Source organism: Hippopotamus amphibius, chromosome 2 (assembly GCF_030028045.1).
Source record: "Hippopotamus amphibius kiboko isolate mHipAmp2 chromosome 2, mHipAmp2.hap2, whole genome shotgun sequence".
NCBI classification, from domain to species: Eukaryota; Metazoa; Chordata; class Mammalia; order Artiodactyla; family Hippopotamidae; genus Hippopotamus; species Hippopotamus amphibius.
In genome coordinates, this window is record NC_080187.1 from 54,142,813 (window position 1) to 54,158,625 (window position 15,813).

At 37.1% G+C, this 15,813-nt stretch overlaps 1 protein-coding gene across 1 annotated transcript in view; it reads left to right on the forward strand.

Moving 5' to 3' along the window:
* Nucleotides 1-15,813, forward strand: part of KIF13B (kinesin family member 13B) — a 179,841-nt gene that overhangs the window by 18,635 nt on the left and 145,393 nt on the right. The window lies entirely within an intron of this gene.

Sequence of the window (15,813 nt, forward strand, 5' to 3'; positions counted from 1 at the left end):
ATAATAAAATAAATAAATATTAAAAAAAAAAAAGAAGCAAGTGAATGCAGGGAGGAAGGAAGAGATTAATTTGGTTTTTCTCAGCAAGTGCAGGAAAATTAATTTAATCAGGTAAGTTGGAGTCAGTGTATAGAGGGGAGCCAGAGTCAGTTTACAGAAGACCTTGAAAGCAGATGAGGCGATCTGGCCTTTTTATGGATAAGATGTCATCTTTGACAGCTTTCAATTATTGTGGTTAAGAAGGTGGATTAGGAAGAGTTTTTGGATGGCAGTGTAGAGAATGGGTCAGAATGAGGAAAGACTGGCTATTGTAGAGATCAGCTCTATCAGATGTTTTTGTGCCAATCCTAAAAGTAGAGAACACATGGTACCTGCTGTGATGCTTTGCACAAAGTAGATGCTTCAGAATACTTGCAGAGACAGTGTTGTATATGGAAATACACCCGGAAGGCACTCCATAAAGGATATTTCAAGTTGAGTTGAATTGAATTGAAAAGAGCACAGGACTTGGAGTCAGAGAATTTGAAATAGAATCCTTACTTATGTTATTGGAGTTAGTTATTTTTAACTTTTAAAAAAATTAATTTTCTTGGAGTACAGTTGATTTTTTTAAAAATTAATTTTTATTGGGGCATATATTTTTAATTTTTTGAGCCTTATCTGTATGATACCTGCCTTACCTGTCTCATAGAGGTGTTTCCTGAAGATCAAATTAATGATTGTTAAAGTGCTTTGTAAAGTGTTCTGTAAACGTTCAGGTTTACTGTTATGATGTAGAGATATTTCTTAGGCATCTCTAGGATGTGCTGTTGTTAGGATGAGAAGAGTATAGATGTGTCAAGAAAGGTGCTAGGATTTTGAGCCAACTAATTGAATGACCTATTGTCCTGAGTATTAATTGAAAACATTGATTTGGGGGGCTCTTTATTGCTCTTAAAGCTTCCAGTCTAAAGACTATTGCTTTCTTTGGAAATGTGGGCAGCTCTGAACCAACTTGGAGGTGCAGTACCCTCCGGTAGAAAGAATGTGGGCTTTATATACAGATTGACGGATTCAAATTCTGGCTTTGCCACTTTCTGGCATTGTTGTCTACCTGTGTTTTTTATTTGTAAAGTGTTTTCATTTTCTATTGCTCTGTAACAAATTACCTCAAAGATGTAGTGGCTTAAAGCAACAATAATCATGTATTATCTCTTGGTTTGTGTGGGTCAGGAATTAGGGCTCGGTGGGGATGGCTTGCTCTGCTCCGTGCTGCCTGGGGCCTACCAGGAAGACTTCAAGGCAGGGGGCTGGAATCATCAGGAGCCTCGCCTGGTCACCTAGGTCTGGTAGCTGATACCACCTGTTGTCTGAGGATGTCCCTGGGGCTGCGGGCAGAGCACCTCCTCGCAGTCTGATGGCAGGTTCCAAAGGCAAGCGTCCTGAGAGCACGAGAAAGCCAGGTGGAAGCAGTATTGCCTTTGATATGCTAACCTTGGAAGTCACACAGCATCATTTCTGTCACATTTTCTTGCTCAGGGCTGGTATAAAGCTCTCCGTGGTTTCAAGAAGAGGTAACAGACCCATCCACCTCTGAGTCGAGGAAAGTTAGTGTCACATCAGGAAAGCATTTGGGGTGGGAAATGTATTGTGGCGCCATCCACAAGTATGTAATGTCTACCTGAGGAGGTAATGATGAGAATAAAATGAGCACATAGAAGCAAAAGAAAAAAAAAGGTGTTTTCTTTCCTTTAGAGACCTTTAAATCTTAGGGATTTGTGAAATAATTAAATAGCACCTTTTGATTCCGTGGAGTATCTTGGATGACTCTTTTGTACACGTGCTAAAAATACGGATTGAATATTAACTCAGTGCTATAGAGTACTGTCTGATAAAAAACTTTTAGAAATGACAACTGTCAATAAGGTTGGTATGTAATGGCTTTTGGTGAAGTAAAATCAGGAAGCACAGCTTCTTAAAAAACAGCTCGAGGTATGTACTGTACACACAGAAACATATATATAGCTTGATGAATTCTCATACGTTGAACACAGTCCTATAACTGGCGCCCAGATTAAAAACAAGAACATTACTAGTATGACAAAAGACCACGTCATGAGAAGCACTTTTTCTTTTAATGTAATCTCAAGGTGAAAAGAGTAAATAGAAATTTTGGGATGAAGCAGTTCCGTGGTATATGCTGACTTCATTAAAAGAAAAAAATAGAAAGGAAAACACAAATTACAAAGTTAAGGTTCATTACAGTCTAGTTTGTAGAATGACTAATCCATAAAACAAGTTATGGTTTTATAGGAGCTATGCTTGTAGCTAGAGAGCCAGGAATTTGAAACTAACATTAAAAAAAAGTGATTTGAGTCCGTTTAAATCACTAGTCAGAAAGGCTCAAATTAATGTTTTCCCTTTAAAGGCTACAATATCCTTGTTTTTAGAATAATATCCAATCCTATTAATCTAAAACTATGACTAGTTTTATATGTATACTTACAACCTAAATTAGTATACTTTGAAAGGGAACATATATACCTTTTATAACAATAGTTTGTGTATTTTTCTGATTAATTTTGTATTACTTTTTGGAAATTTCATGGTTTGATGTTTGTGCTTATTAAAGCTAATAGAAGTCCTGGTTAAATGAATAGCTAGACCATTTTCAGTTTAACAGCTTAATCCTGGGAATTTGGGAAACATTTTTGCTGTGCTATATATGTGGAATTTCAAAACTGTTTTGAAAAATAAGATGCTTAAAATTCAGAAAATTGATAGTCCATGGCTAACAAGAGATTAGGAAGTGCTGACTTTGGAGTCAGACATCCTGGACTGAATCTCAGCTCTGCTACTTAATATGTATGATATGGAGGAAGTTACTTAATTGTCCTCTGCCTCAGTAAAGTGGAGGTTATAATAGTACCTGCCTATAGGTTGTTATGAGGATGAAGTAAGTTAAAACATGTAAAGTGATAGTGCCTGGTGTACAATAAACCCTATATAAAAGTTAGCTATTACTTTGAGTGTTACTGTTATTATGGTGTGTATTTAAGTTGTAGTCCATGGTATGTTTAGTGAGCTATAACTTCATAAAGGAAGTGAAAATTTTTTTAAACCAAAATATATTCAGTACTTGAGTATACGTGCCTATCGAGAAATTACTTAGTTCTAGAAAAATTTCAGCTTTGCAAAGTCAGAAACTTTATTTTATCTGGTTTGCTCAGTGTTCGTGGGGCTCTTAGGGACTAACGTGCCATCTGTTATAGAGATAGCCCCTTAGTTTTATGTTTACAGTGAACAAAGTATTAATCCCTGTCATCCGGGCTTCCCCTTAGTATCAACCAACTTGGGAAACCAGGTCACAACATTGCTTGTGAACATAGGGTAAGAACAAAGGAACATTTTATTAAATGTGGAGAAGATTCAGGACAGACTCTTTCTATTCCACAGCACTCTGCTCAAACACCCAGTGACTGAAATAGTTGTATCTGCCAGTTCGATCTTTTTCTTCGCTGTATAGTACTAGATACACAGTGACAGATTTGACCTATTTAATTCCTCCTGCAGAGCCATACTGCTTATACTGCTAGTACATTAAATGTCTTTTTGGAATTACCCTTTTGCACTAAATCAATTTAGTTTTCTAGATTGGTCCTTGGGGTTTCCCAGATCTTCAGCAACATATTCACGAATCATCTTTTACAGCTAATAAGTGACTAATTCATTATGTATTCTTAGTAGATCTTCACAAGTGTAATTCTCAGTGTGTGATTCTTAGCATTTAGCAGCACTTTCAGTCCCTTTTATCACGTTACAGTAATACCATGATGTAGAACAGTTCTCTTTTAAATAATTAAATAAATCTTTAAGCCTTATTTTGTTTGACTTATGTCTTAAAACTTACCAAAATTTTATCTTGTAATAAAATGTTAATGCTACTGCTTGTCACCATGATAGGGCAAAATACTTTCTTCGGCTAAGTTTTATCTTCTGCCTTTCGCCTCATTTCCACCTCTACCCACCAGACAGGCCTTTCCTGCTCACTCTGGCTAAAAAATTGAGATACTTAAAATGTTGTAAAAGGGAGTGAAGTGTAATTTCTCATGGAGAGTGGCAGCTTCCTCTTTATGAAACAGTTGTGTTATGAGAGTTATGTTTCTGGGAGTTTGGAAATGGGCATGCGTTTTCCCACAGGAACTGACAGTTGTTTCTAGTAGAAATGCTGTTCTATTAAAAAAAGTGACTAGTTTCACCCACAACTCATACAATAAAGTTTATTTGTTTGTTTTTGCTGTGTGTGGAGATAAAGAATATATTGACTGTCAGTAACTAGTATACTTTGGTGTCACTGTGGGAAAGGTGCCAGCAGTTTTATCCACTATTGTTTTTGCATGATCAGTGCAAATATCAACACAGTAGAAAGGGCAGATGTCCTAGTAGTTTATGAAAATAGTTTTGACCTCAAGACCCACTGAGACGCTCTAGGAAACCCTCAGGGGTCCTCAGACCACAATTTGAGATCCAAAGTTAGACTGAATGGATGTCTTTCGTTTATTTATAAACTACTTTATTGAGCTATAATAAGCGTATCATATAATTCACACCTTTAAAGTGAACAGTTCAGTGGTTTTTATTATATTTACCAGCACCGTTGTCTCATTTTATGGCATTTTTATCACCCTATTAATCTATGTTCTGCCTCTAGGTTTGAGACTTGACTATTCTGGACATTTCATACAAATGAAATACAATTTGTGGTCTTCTGTGATTGGCTTCTTTTCACTTAGCATGATGTTTTCGAGGTTATCTGTGCTATAGCATTTATCAGTACTTATTCCTTTTTATGGTGGAATAATATTTCATCATATTCTGTTTTGTTTATCCATTCATCAGTTGGTGGATATTTGGGTTGTTTCCACCTTTTGGCGATTATGAATAATGCTCCTGTGAACACTTGTGTACAGGTCTTTCTGTGGACATGTTTCCATTTCTCTTAGGTAGATGTCTAGGAATGGAGTTGCTTATGATACCTCTGTGCTTAACACTTTGAGGAATTGTCAGACTGTGTTCCAAAGTGGCTGCACCATTTTACATTCCCACCAGCAGTGTATGAGGATTCCAGTTTCTTTGGCTTTTAAAGAACTCTCATTTACTGTAAGGAAAATGGTGGTGACTCTGGCTAATTGGAGAGTGCATACCCTGCCCGAAGGCATTCAAATTACAATTAAAAAGCAAAACAAAACATTGTGCTGTCCAAACAAAACAGGTCTTGGCTGGATTCAGCTCTTGGCTACTGATTTGGAACCTCAGGTTCTAGTATACTTTTCTACTGAGTGGCACTTCTGAGGTTTTAAAAAGTTGAGCAAAGTGTTTAAAAAATATAGTGTATAAAAAGGTTTAAAGACTAAAACACTTTTATTTAACTGTCACTCAGTTTAACAAATCATTACCAATTTAAGCCTTTTGTGAACAGCCTCCAATTTTAATGCCTTTCTTTTCCACCACAGTTAACAACTTTTCCTGAATTTGGTTGTGTATCTTTCCCTTTCTTTACATTTTTCTCTACGTGTGTTCAGAAATTGTTTGCACAATATCACGTTTCCACAAATGCCTTTTTCTAGTAAAGGGTCAGAGAGATATGTGACTCAAAAGAGATTGACTACCAAAGTATAATGCCTGATTCTTAAAGGCAAAAATAATTATATTCAGAGGAGCCAAAAATAATATTACAAGTTTATCTTGGGGAGGAAAGTTAATTGTTCATATTTTATCAAATACCCTGTTCTTCCTTTTTTCCTCTTAAAGAACCAAAATGTTTAAAAAAAGCTTTTTTTCCCCTTCACATCCATTGTTTGCAGTGAATTCCAAGCAAGCGTGGCAGTGAAAATTATTTTAGTGTACCTCCAACTCTGAGATTCTGTGAATCAGTGAGCTATGCCTGTTCAGAGGTTCTGCTTTAAACAACAGAATTGTAACCTGAAAGGGAAAGAGGTTCTCAGTATAACTTGTACTGAGAACCCCTTGGTTAGTTAATCCATTTTCTTCTTTAGTCCTCTGTTTTCTTGTGTGTGTGTGTAAGTGTGTGTGTGTGTGTGTGTGTGTGTGTGTGTGTGTGTAATTAACACTACAAGCATTAATATATTAACTTAGAGTTTCTCTTATTCTTTATTATCCTGCCCTACCAAGTGTAAGCCTTTATTTTGATGATGATTATGATTGAACCTGTGCCACAGCAGTGAAAGCACTGAGTCCCAACCACTGGGGCCACCAGGGAATTCCCCAAGTGTAAGATTTTTAAGACCAGAATTTTCTGAAGTAGAAAACTTTTGGAGAGTTAGACTTTAAAATCGTAATGAACCTGAACACTGAAATTTCTGTGGTATTTTGTGAAATGGCCTGTTTAGTATATGTGGGAGACACTCTCCAACATGGATGGAATTAGCTGTAGATGACGCAGATAATGCAGATATTTTTCTTGCTTTCTTGTACAACTATGGGCCTTTCCACTTCTTCCTGTTTGGTTGTTTAACCTAATGATTAATTGATAGTGTGAAGGTTATACCTGCCATTCTAGGGAAAAGCATGTCTGAGATGTTGATCTTAACCAGCACTTGTCAGAAGGGTCTTAAAACTCTTTTTATTCCTTCTAATTATTTGCCAGACATCATATCTTAGTCATGATCATTAGGTAATTAATGAATACCTCATATCAGCAGAGTATATCCAGTCCTTCTTCAGAGGTTCAGAGTACTCTGTTCTTGATAGATGAATGAATATATGCAGAAAAAATATATATCAGATAGATGCAGAATTAAGTGAGGTTGACTCGTGTACATACATTTCCCTTGCAAATGTATTGTGTAATGCTACTGAGGGGAGGGTCTAATGCCAGTAATTTCTTTGAAATATATGAAGTCATTTTCAGACTAATTCCTTGTTAGTAGAAGACATCATTAGGTCATATTAGATAATGACTTTTTAAATTTCTGTACTGCTCTATGGATGCTAATTTAAGTAAAGATTTTAATTGAAGGAAGTCATGCAAAATGTAATTATGGTGTATACAATAGACCTGTTTGTTCTCCCTGCTGTGAAATGACTTGAGTGAGGCTAATAATTCTGCCCAAATAGAATTTACTACTCTGGAGAATAGTATGTGTGTGTTTTAATTTCATAAAGGGGCTCTTCCCGGGGGAGCCTGTCCACCCTGATTATATTAAAGTCAGGGAGAATAGTGTTCTATGTACTCAGAAATTTTAGAGGATTCCTCTCCCCCTTTAAAAAACATACTATGGCCATTGAGTGTACAAACCATTTACTACTTTTGAATATAGTTGTGAAAATGAATTAGGAAGAATCTTAAAAGCTAAAAAGGTAATAAAATATGTGTGGTTTGAATTCATATCATTGCATAATAATAGAAGATAATCAAATAGCAATAAATACAGACTTTTCAGTTTTACCAGCAAAAGCTAGTAGGTTGCTAACATGAACTGTTTGGTAGCTGATTAGTAAACCTGTCTGAATAAAAATTAGACTGTTCTAGTAGTATTTATGAAATCTTATTATTAGCATTGTCATTGGATATGTAAGTGTCTTGTTTATGCTTTTATTGGTACAGGAATAAGAAGGAATAAGCTGTTTTTCTTAATTCAAGAAAAGAGAGTCAGTATCACTGTGCTTAAAATACTGCTTGGATACTAACATTTGATATAACGAGGACACAGGATTATGTGTGTGTGTGGCTAGTTACTAGATTAAGTTATAGCTTAGGTAAACTACCAGATCCCGCTACTGATGTATTTGATATTTGTCTTTGTTGTTTGTTTGATAATACTTTTTTTTTTTTTTAGGGCTCTTTGTCTCAGTCTCCAGTGTAGGAGTTGCTACTAATGTAAACCAAATATTGTATAAGAATCTAGACTTATGTTTTAAAGATGGAAGTAGCGGGACTGCCTGGTGGTCCAACGGTTAAGACTCCGCACTCCCAGTGCAGGGAATATGGGTTTGATCCCTGGTCAGGGAGCTAAGATCCCCCATGCTGCACGGTGTGGCAAACAAACAAAAATAAAACACAAGAAAAAACTGTAAAAAACAACAACAAAAAAGGTGGAGGTAGCAGTATTCTATGAGTATGAGGAAATGTGACATGAGAAACCATTCTACCCCAAGAGTTGTTGTATCAAAATATCTTAGGAATCTTTCTGATCCATTCAGCAGCTGAACATCAGCTGTTTGCCAAGTATCAAGCTAAAAGTTAGGATAATCTTTATTAATCCTTAGTTCCATTAAATTGTGGTTAAGTTATTTTTAGCACACAGCATCTATAAACATACTAGTAAAACAAAAGCAAAACAGAAAAGTAGAAAGAGAAGTTGAATTATTCTCTTGTGGAATTTGTAAGGCTAGATTTTTGCAGACTCAGATTTGAAATTATTCTATTGTTTATTTTTGAGCATTGTGCATTTTCTTATGAGAGTGATTTTTAGCTAAAAGTGAAAAATGATTTCTTTTGCAAATTAATAGTGTAGAGTTCTGTAGCCCTTTATCCTACTTCCTTAGAATTTGTTAAAGAAGTATCTTGCATGATGGTGAATTTCACTTTCATTTTTCACTTTTATCAAACCTAATTTATATATACTTATAATTAAAAAATTCTATAGAATGGGTAATAATTAAGAGTAATAATAATCTATCTTCGTGTATTGACCCATAAATGAAACACATCAATAATGCTTTTGTTCCAATTTTAGGAAAACTAAAGTAGAACTTACATAAAAATCATTGAGTAGGTAAAAGTTGTATTTGCCATTTAGTTTTTAAAAACTCTGTTATGGAGAATTTAAAAAGATATGCTAAAGTAGATAGAATAGTATAATCAACCTTTGTGTGCCTGTAGCTTAGCCCTCAAAGCCATTAACCCATGGCTAATACTATCCTATCCACATCTTCAGCTCTTTCCTTTTCCCCATATTGTCTTGAAGTAAATCCCATTTTACCCACAAATATTTTAATGTATCATTATTTTTAAGATAACCAAAATAGCATTATTACATTATTATAGCTTAAAAATTAATAGTTATGCAGTAGCATCAAAGTTTGTCAGTGTCCATGTGTCCAGTTGTTCATAAAGTTGTTCTGAAGAGCATCCAAATGTGGTCTACACATTGTGATTGGGTTATATGTCTTTTAATTTATTGGTTCCTTGGTTGCTGAAGAAATGAGGTCATTCGTTCTGTTGATGAGTTAATAAGTGCATTTATTACAGAGGATGTACTATCCTTATGTAGTCAGATGCCAAATCTTGATGATTTTTCTTGTGAATATTTTAAATCCTGACATTCCTTTCTATTCTCTCTGATGTTACCCTAGTTATGACCACAATTGCTTTATATTTAGCCTTCTACCTGGTTTCTGGAACCTTCCTCCAAGCCTGCTCCTATAATCTGTGTTTTGAATTTGGAGCCTTCATTATTTCTACTAATTAAAAAATGTCACTGCCTGGGTGACATCTTTTATGTGTTCATCCCTCTCTGTTTTCTAATGTTTGTACTGTTTAGCTTTTTCATATGTGTCTTGAGTCCCCCTCCCCTTTGAGAGTAGCTACTTGAGATCTGGGAGCATTTCTTATTCTTAGTGCCTCATACAGTACTCTGCAGGCAGAAGGTGCTCCGCAAAGTCTCTTGATTGATGACAGCTGTTTCGTTAGTGCTTGTTCTCTGAAGCTCCCTATTCTCATATTAGCCCCAATTAGTAGTTAGGTGATTTGTGAGTCTAGGAGTTGAATTTTATGAAGACTGTTTCTCAAGACAATGGTAGGGCCTGATGAGCCATCTCCATCCACTCCACCACGTAGGGTGCGGTTTTCTAGAAAGGGAGATTCTTGTCCACTAGATCTGGTCTCTTGTTTACTCTCATGGCACCATAGCTATGTATGTATGTACTTATTTATTTGCTGTGTTGGGTCTTTGTTGCTGCACATGGGCTTTCTCTAGTTGCAGCAAGCAGGGGCTACTCTTCATTGTGGTGCATGGGCTCTAGGTGCGTGGGCTTCAGTAGTTGCGGCACACAGGCTCAATAGTTGTGGTGCATGGGCTTAATTGCTCCGAGGCATGTGGGATCTTCCTGGAGCAGGGATTGAACCTGTGTCCCCTGCATTGGCAGACGGATTCTTAACCACTGCACCACCTAGGAAGCCCGGCACCATAGCTTTTGTTTTTCTTGTTTTGACAGCAACCTTCTGTTCCAGTGCCGTTTCACTGATTATATTTTAAGTGTGCTGTTATCTGTGATCTAATATTAGGACCATACTGTAGGATAAATTTCCTTGGGAAGACTCTCCCAAAGATTAAACAGTTCTATTTGTGAAATTTAGGTGTTGCAAACTGGGGTACCGTAGGCTATATTTACCCATAGATGTTTGTTTGGCCTGTAGTTTCAATATTTAAAAATTAGGGCGTTTCATATAAAAATTCAGATTTGCAGTTTTTCCTAAACAGCGTGAAAATCTGGCGTCACTGGGCTTTCTGCCTCCTTTGACAAGGTCATGAGCTCTTCAGGTCCCCAGCTGGTGGATACCCTCATTTACGTTATTTGCCTGGTCCCTGTGAACCTTTCCATCCAATCCTTGGTGTAAATTCTTACCCGCTTCAGTCACAAAACATGTCCTTTCCTGACCTCGGCCCTGGATTTGGGGCTCATGTTACTTTTTGAAACCCTTAACCTCTGCACTCTGAATATGGTATGTTCTCAATTTTTCTTTAGTTTATTGTTAGGCTGTGTGAATTCTATTAATTGTTGATATGACTTTATAAGTTATCGTGTTCAATGTAACACATTATTATGGATTTGCAAAAATGTAAAACAATACTGCTCTTCAGTATATATATATTTATATTTATATATATTTTTGAGAATAGTTTTTTTTCTTAAATGTTATTTATATTAACATGTAATAAATCTTGCTATTTTAAATGAATTAACATATTTTAAAAGTTTCTCAGCTTTATTTTTTCTAATTCAGAAAAATTTCTGTAGGCTATAACCCATGTCAAAAGAAGCTTTTTAGGGTCCTCAGTTATTTAAGAGTGTAAAGGAGTCCTGATACCAAAAAGTTTGAGAATCTCTGATCCTAAAGGATAATGTGTTAGCCCAAGCTAATTGGAATTGTCTAAGGTACTCACCAAAATTTTATTTTATTTTTTTTAAAATATGCAACAGTTGTTTTATTTATTTATTTATTTATAGCTGCATTGGGTCTTTGTTTCTGTACGGGGCTTTCTCTAGTTGCGGTGAACAGGGGCTACTCTTTGTTGCAGTGTGCGGGCTTCTGATCACGTTGGCTTCTCTTGTGGAGCATGGGCTCTAGGCGTGCGGGCTTCATTACTTGTGGCACACGGGCTCAGTAGTTGTGGCTCGTGGGCTCTAGAGTGCCGGGTTAGTAGTTGTGGCGCATGGGCTTAGTTGCTCTGCGGCATGTGGGATCTTCCCAGACCAGGGCTCAAACCTGTGTCCCCTGTGTTGGCAGGCAGATTCTTAACCACTGCGCCTCCAGGGAAGACCCAAAATATTAGAACATAATCAATTTTTCCCTTATAAGCAAATCATATAAATCAATACTAGGTCCCTGCAAAAGTCTATTGAACCCATGATATTTCTGAAGTGTATGACACTATTTAAAACCTTTAGGCCAATAATTCTGTGAATTTGGAGTTCTAACTTAGAATGCCAAGAAATTTAACCCTCTACATTTTGAGGTAGGGAGCCAGGGATTCCCTGGTTCTAAGCCTTTCTGATTGTTCTCTTCCTCTTGGTAGAGAGCGTTTGTTGCATAAACAGTGAGAAGAGGATTTGAAGAACTGAGATGGAATTTTGGTGTGATTTGAGTTTTTTCGGCAGGGGGATGCTTTCAGACAAGATTCAGATGCTGGAAGGGTAAGAGAATGAGCGGTTGTGGAGAAGAAAACTGGGATTACTTGGAGGCGAGAGGGGGTTGAACTAATCCTACCTAATCCCTTTGTGGGCAGACAGCCTGGAAAAGCAGGTGTTGAGCCACAGGTTGGTGCAGGCTCTCCCTCTCCCACTTCCCTCTTTCCATCCATCCACACATGGCCGCACCCCACCCAAGCTGTCCCCTGCCCCCGGAGCAAGGAGGGGATCTTTTTTCCTTCCTCTCTCCACTTTGGCTTACTCTGTCTCATCATTGTAGAGTCCTCAGCTTACATCCCTGGAATAATAGAACAGTTAAAGCAAGATATGGGTGGAGAAGAGGAGCGGTTTTGCTTTTGCTTGGTGAGATAGAAAGGGAGGTAGGCAGGATGGAGAGAAATTCCCAGCAGCCATGAGGAGGGCGGGGGATTCCTGGACCCGTTCGGTTGGGGCAGCTGTTCAGGTGGAAGAACAGCACGTTATAGCCAGGACACACACATCTTTCTATTTTCTAGTTGCAAATACCTGTCTTGTCCCTCCAACTATTTTTTAGATCCCTTTGGGTTAGGAATTGAATCCTATCTAGTTATCCTTATAGTTCAAAGGGTTTATATATATAGAGTAACTGTATGTGTTAGGATCTAGCAGAGGGTTAGGCTTGCAGGTGCTCAAGCAATACTTTTAGATTGAAAAACATCAGGTATTTTGTCCTATTGCCCTACCAGGAGAGTGGAAAGTCCTTAGCATACATCTCATAAAATGATACAGAACTGGGACAGGCTCTGAAAGTCTTGTAAGAGTATGTGTAGAGAAGATAAAATTAGATGTGATTTTAACTTTAGTTAAACCATAGTTTAACTGATTACTGGAGGGGCTTTGACCTGCAGTTTCCACTGCCGGAGGAGAGCTAGTTGTGATGGCTCTTTCGGTCTCTGTTCTGCCTTTGAAGGAAGGAGCTCCTCTGGGTGTGAGACTCCCAGGATAGGTCTGTTCTTCATAGGGTGGGTTATGTGATGTTCCTTTGTCTACCAGGATGTTTAAAGGGGACAGAAAAGACAGGAAAAGAGTATAGATTAAAAAGAATATATATATTTATATATGTATAACTGAATTACTTTGCTGTACATCTGAAACTACTAATACAACATTGTAAATCAACTGTATTTTAAAAAAATTTTAAAACTGATCTGAAAAAAGCAAGAAGCCTTTGACAAATAAAAAAGTCTGGTTACTGTCAACAAGGTGAAATTATTTGATCATAAATTTGTATATCAAAAACTTTAATAAAATTTAAAATATTCCTAAGTAAAAAGGTAGCTAACTGTAAAAATTTCAGATGTCAGCAGAGTGTAGTCACTGAGGGAGAAAGAGGATGGCAAGACTAATTTTATTTTTATTTTTACTTATAAGTATAGTAATTCAAATTTCAGGACCACTGTCAGTTTTTGTGTAGCTGGTAAGTCTTTGGAAGTTGAATTTGTAATGCATAAGCAGTTTTGACTGGAGTTCTTTGTTTTGCAAACTGGGATTTTTATAGCAGTTTTATGCAATAATACATATATATCTAAACCTGCATTAAAGCACATCTTTTCCTCTTTATTTTTTAGATGGAATGAACATTTACAAAATTATCAAGTGTTTTTTAAATTTATTTTTTATTGAAGTATAGTTGAATTACAATGTTGTGTTCATTACTGCTGTACAGCAAAGTGACTCAGTTAGGCATATATACATTCTTTTTCATATTCTTTTCCATTATGGCTTATCTTAGGTTATTGAGTATAGTTCCCTGTGCTATACAGTAGGACCTTGTTTATCCATTCAGGTGTTTTAAAAAATAAATTTTACCCTATGAAATGAAAACCATCATAAGAATCTGTACGCAGTAGCTACTGTTCTTATAATTGCACTTCATTATTTTGTCAGATGTAACATATTCATCTATATAGAAAACTGGGTGAGTTGATGTTTTGGTCATGTGTAACAAACTTCCTTGTTCTACTTTATTCTCATCAAATGTTGCCACAACAGAAACCCCACATGTAAGCAAGATCTTTGTTCAGTTTTGACTCCCACTTAGTCACTAGTGCAGTCATAGCTGCCCTTGCAATCTGCTACATTCTTTGGGGGTTTGGAGACTGCCGTATAATGGAAGGAACCAGACATTGAATACACATTTGGTACTATTTCACATTAGTCATTTTATTGAGGTTATATAAGTAGTACAGGAAAACCCTATTGTGTGAATGTGCTTTCTCTGAAAGTTAGATTTATTAGGACTGAACCTATATGCTAGCCTTTATCCACTTATCAGGAAGGATGCTTCAAAGTAGGATCCTGGGACCCAGACTGGTTCAAGACTGAGTCATACCTTGGCACTGAACTAGAACTTTGTGCCTTGCCATTTCCATATGCTTTACTTAAGTTTTCTGACACCGATTTCATCTTTATCTCCTGTATCAGACACCTCTTCTGTGCCACTTCAGATCCTCTTGGCCTCACTCTCCCCAGAGCCTTTAATCACTTTTCAAACTGGACCCTGACCAACTTGATGTGGACATAATCTGACAACTCATGCCTCGCTCCCCTTCACGCTCTTCCCTGGGGCTGTAATCCATAAGCCTTAGGCTTTGCTTTCTGAGGAATCCACGCTAAGAATATCCTTTTTGTGTGCCCCTGGTCTATATACCAAATGTGTTCTCATGCTCATGTATTACATTACAGTTGATCTGACATATTTTGACCTGACTCTGAACTTAAAAATTAGGAAGAGATTAGGTCTGTTCTTCATAGCTTGGATTACTTTATTTATTTTATTTTATTTATTTTTTTAAACTTATTTATTTTATTTATTTATTGGCTGTGTTGGGTCTTCATTGCTGCACACAGGCTTTCTCTAGTTGCTGAGAGTGGGGGCTACTCTTCATTGTGGTGCGCGGGCTCCTCATTGTAGTGGCTTCTCTTGTTGTGGAGCACGGGTTCTAGGCATGTGGGCTTCAATAGTTGAGGCACATGGGCTCAGTAGTTGTGGCTCATGGGCTGTAGAGTACAGGCTCAATAGTTGTGGCACATGGGCTTAGTTGCTCCGTGGCATGTGGAATCTTCCCAGAGCAGGGCTCAAACCCGTGTCCCCTGCATTGGCAGGCGGATTCTTAACCACTGCGCCACCTAGGAAGTCCTGGATTACTTTTTAATTTCATCAACCTCATAAGTGTTTGATAGGATCTAGGACTGAGGTCCTGTCGGTGGAATTTAGCCATCATCATTGCTTATAAGGATAGGAAAAGGCAAGAGTTGGTTGAAGGGTATCAGAGGAGTATAACTCAGACTAGAGTTTGAGTTCTGGATCTACTGTTACCAGCTGTTTGCTTTTGGAAGCTTACATGACTTCCCTGACCTTCAGTTTTCTTTTCTGTAAAATCGAGGTGAGAACACCATAATACAGATCTTGTCAGATTGCTGTTGGGATAAATGAATTATTGTAAAATGCCCGGTACATGGTAGGTACTTAATAAATGATGGCTGCTGTTATTCTTTGATTTGTTTATTCTGATCAGCTTTCTTCATAAAAATTTTATTCATTGAAATACATTATATTTTAAGTGATTTTTTTCAGACAACACTGGTACATGCTAGATACTCAGTAAATACTTATGGCTAGGTTAGATGTATAGTAAACTATAATATTATGTTCCTAATAACAAATTATGCCCTTTTGCTTTTAATTGGCAATAATCTTAGGTGCTTAAGCTATAGCTCTAAATGTAGTTTCTTAACCCTCCAGATAGCAAGTACAAGAGGTTTATTTCAGGGGTTGTGGGTTTCCTCTAAAGAGCATCAATTTGCATAATATTGCCCAGAGCTGGTTTCCTTGTTCGGAGCAAAGAGCTATTATTATCA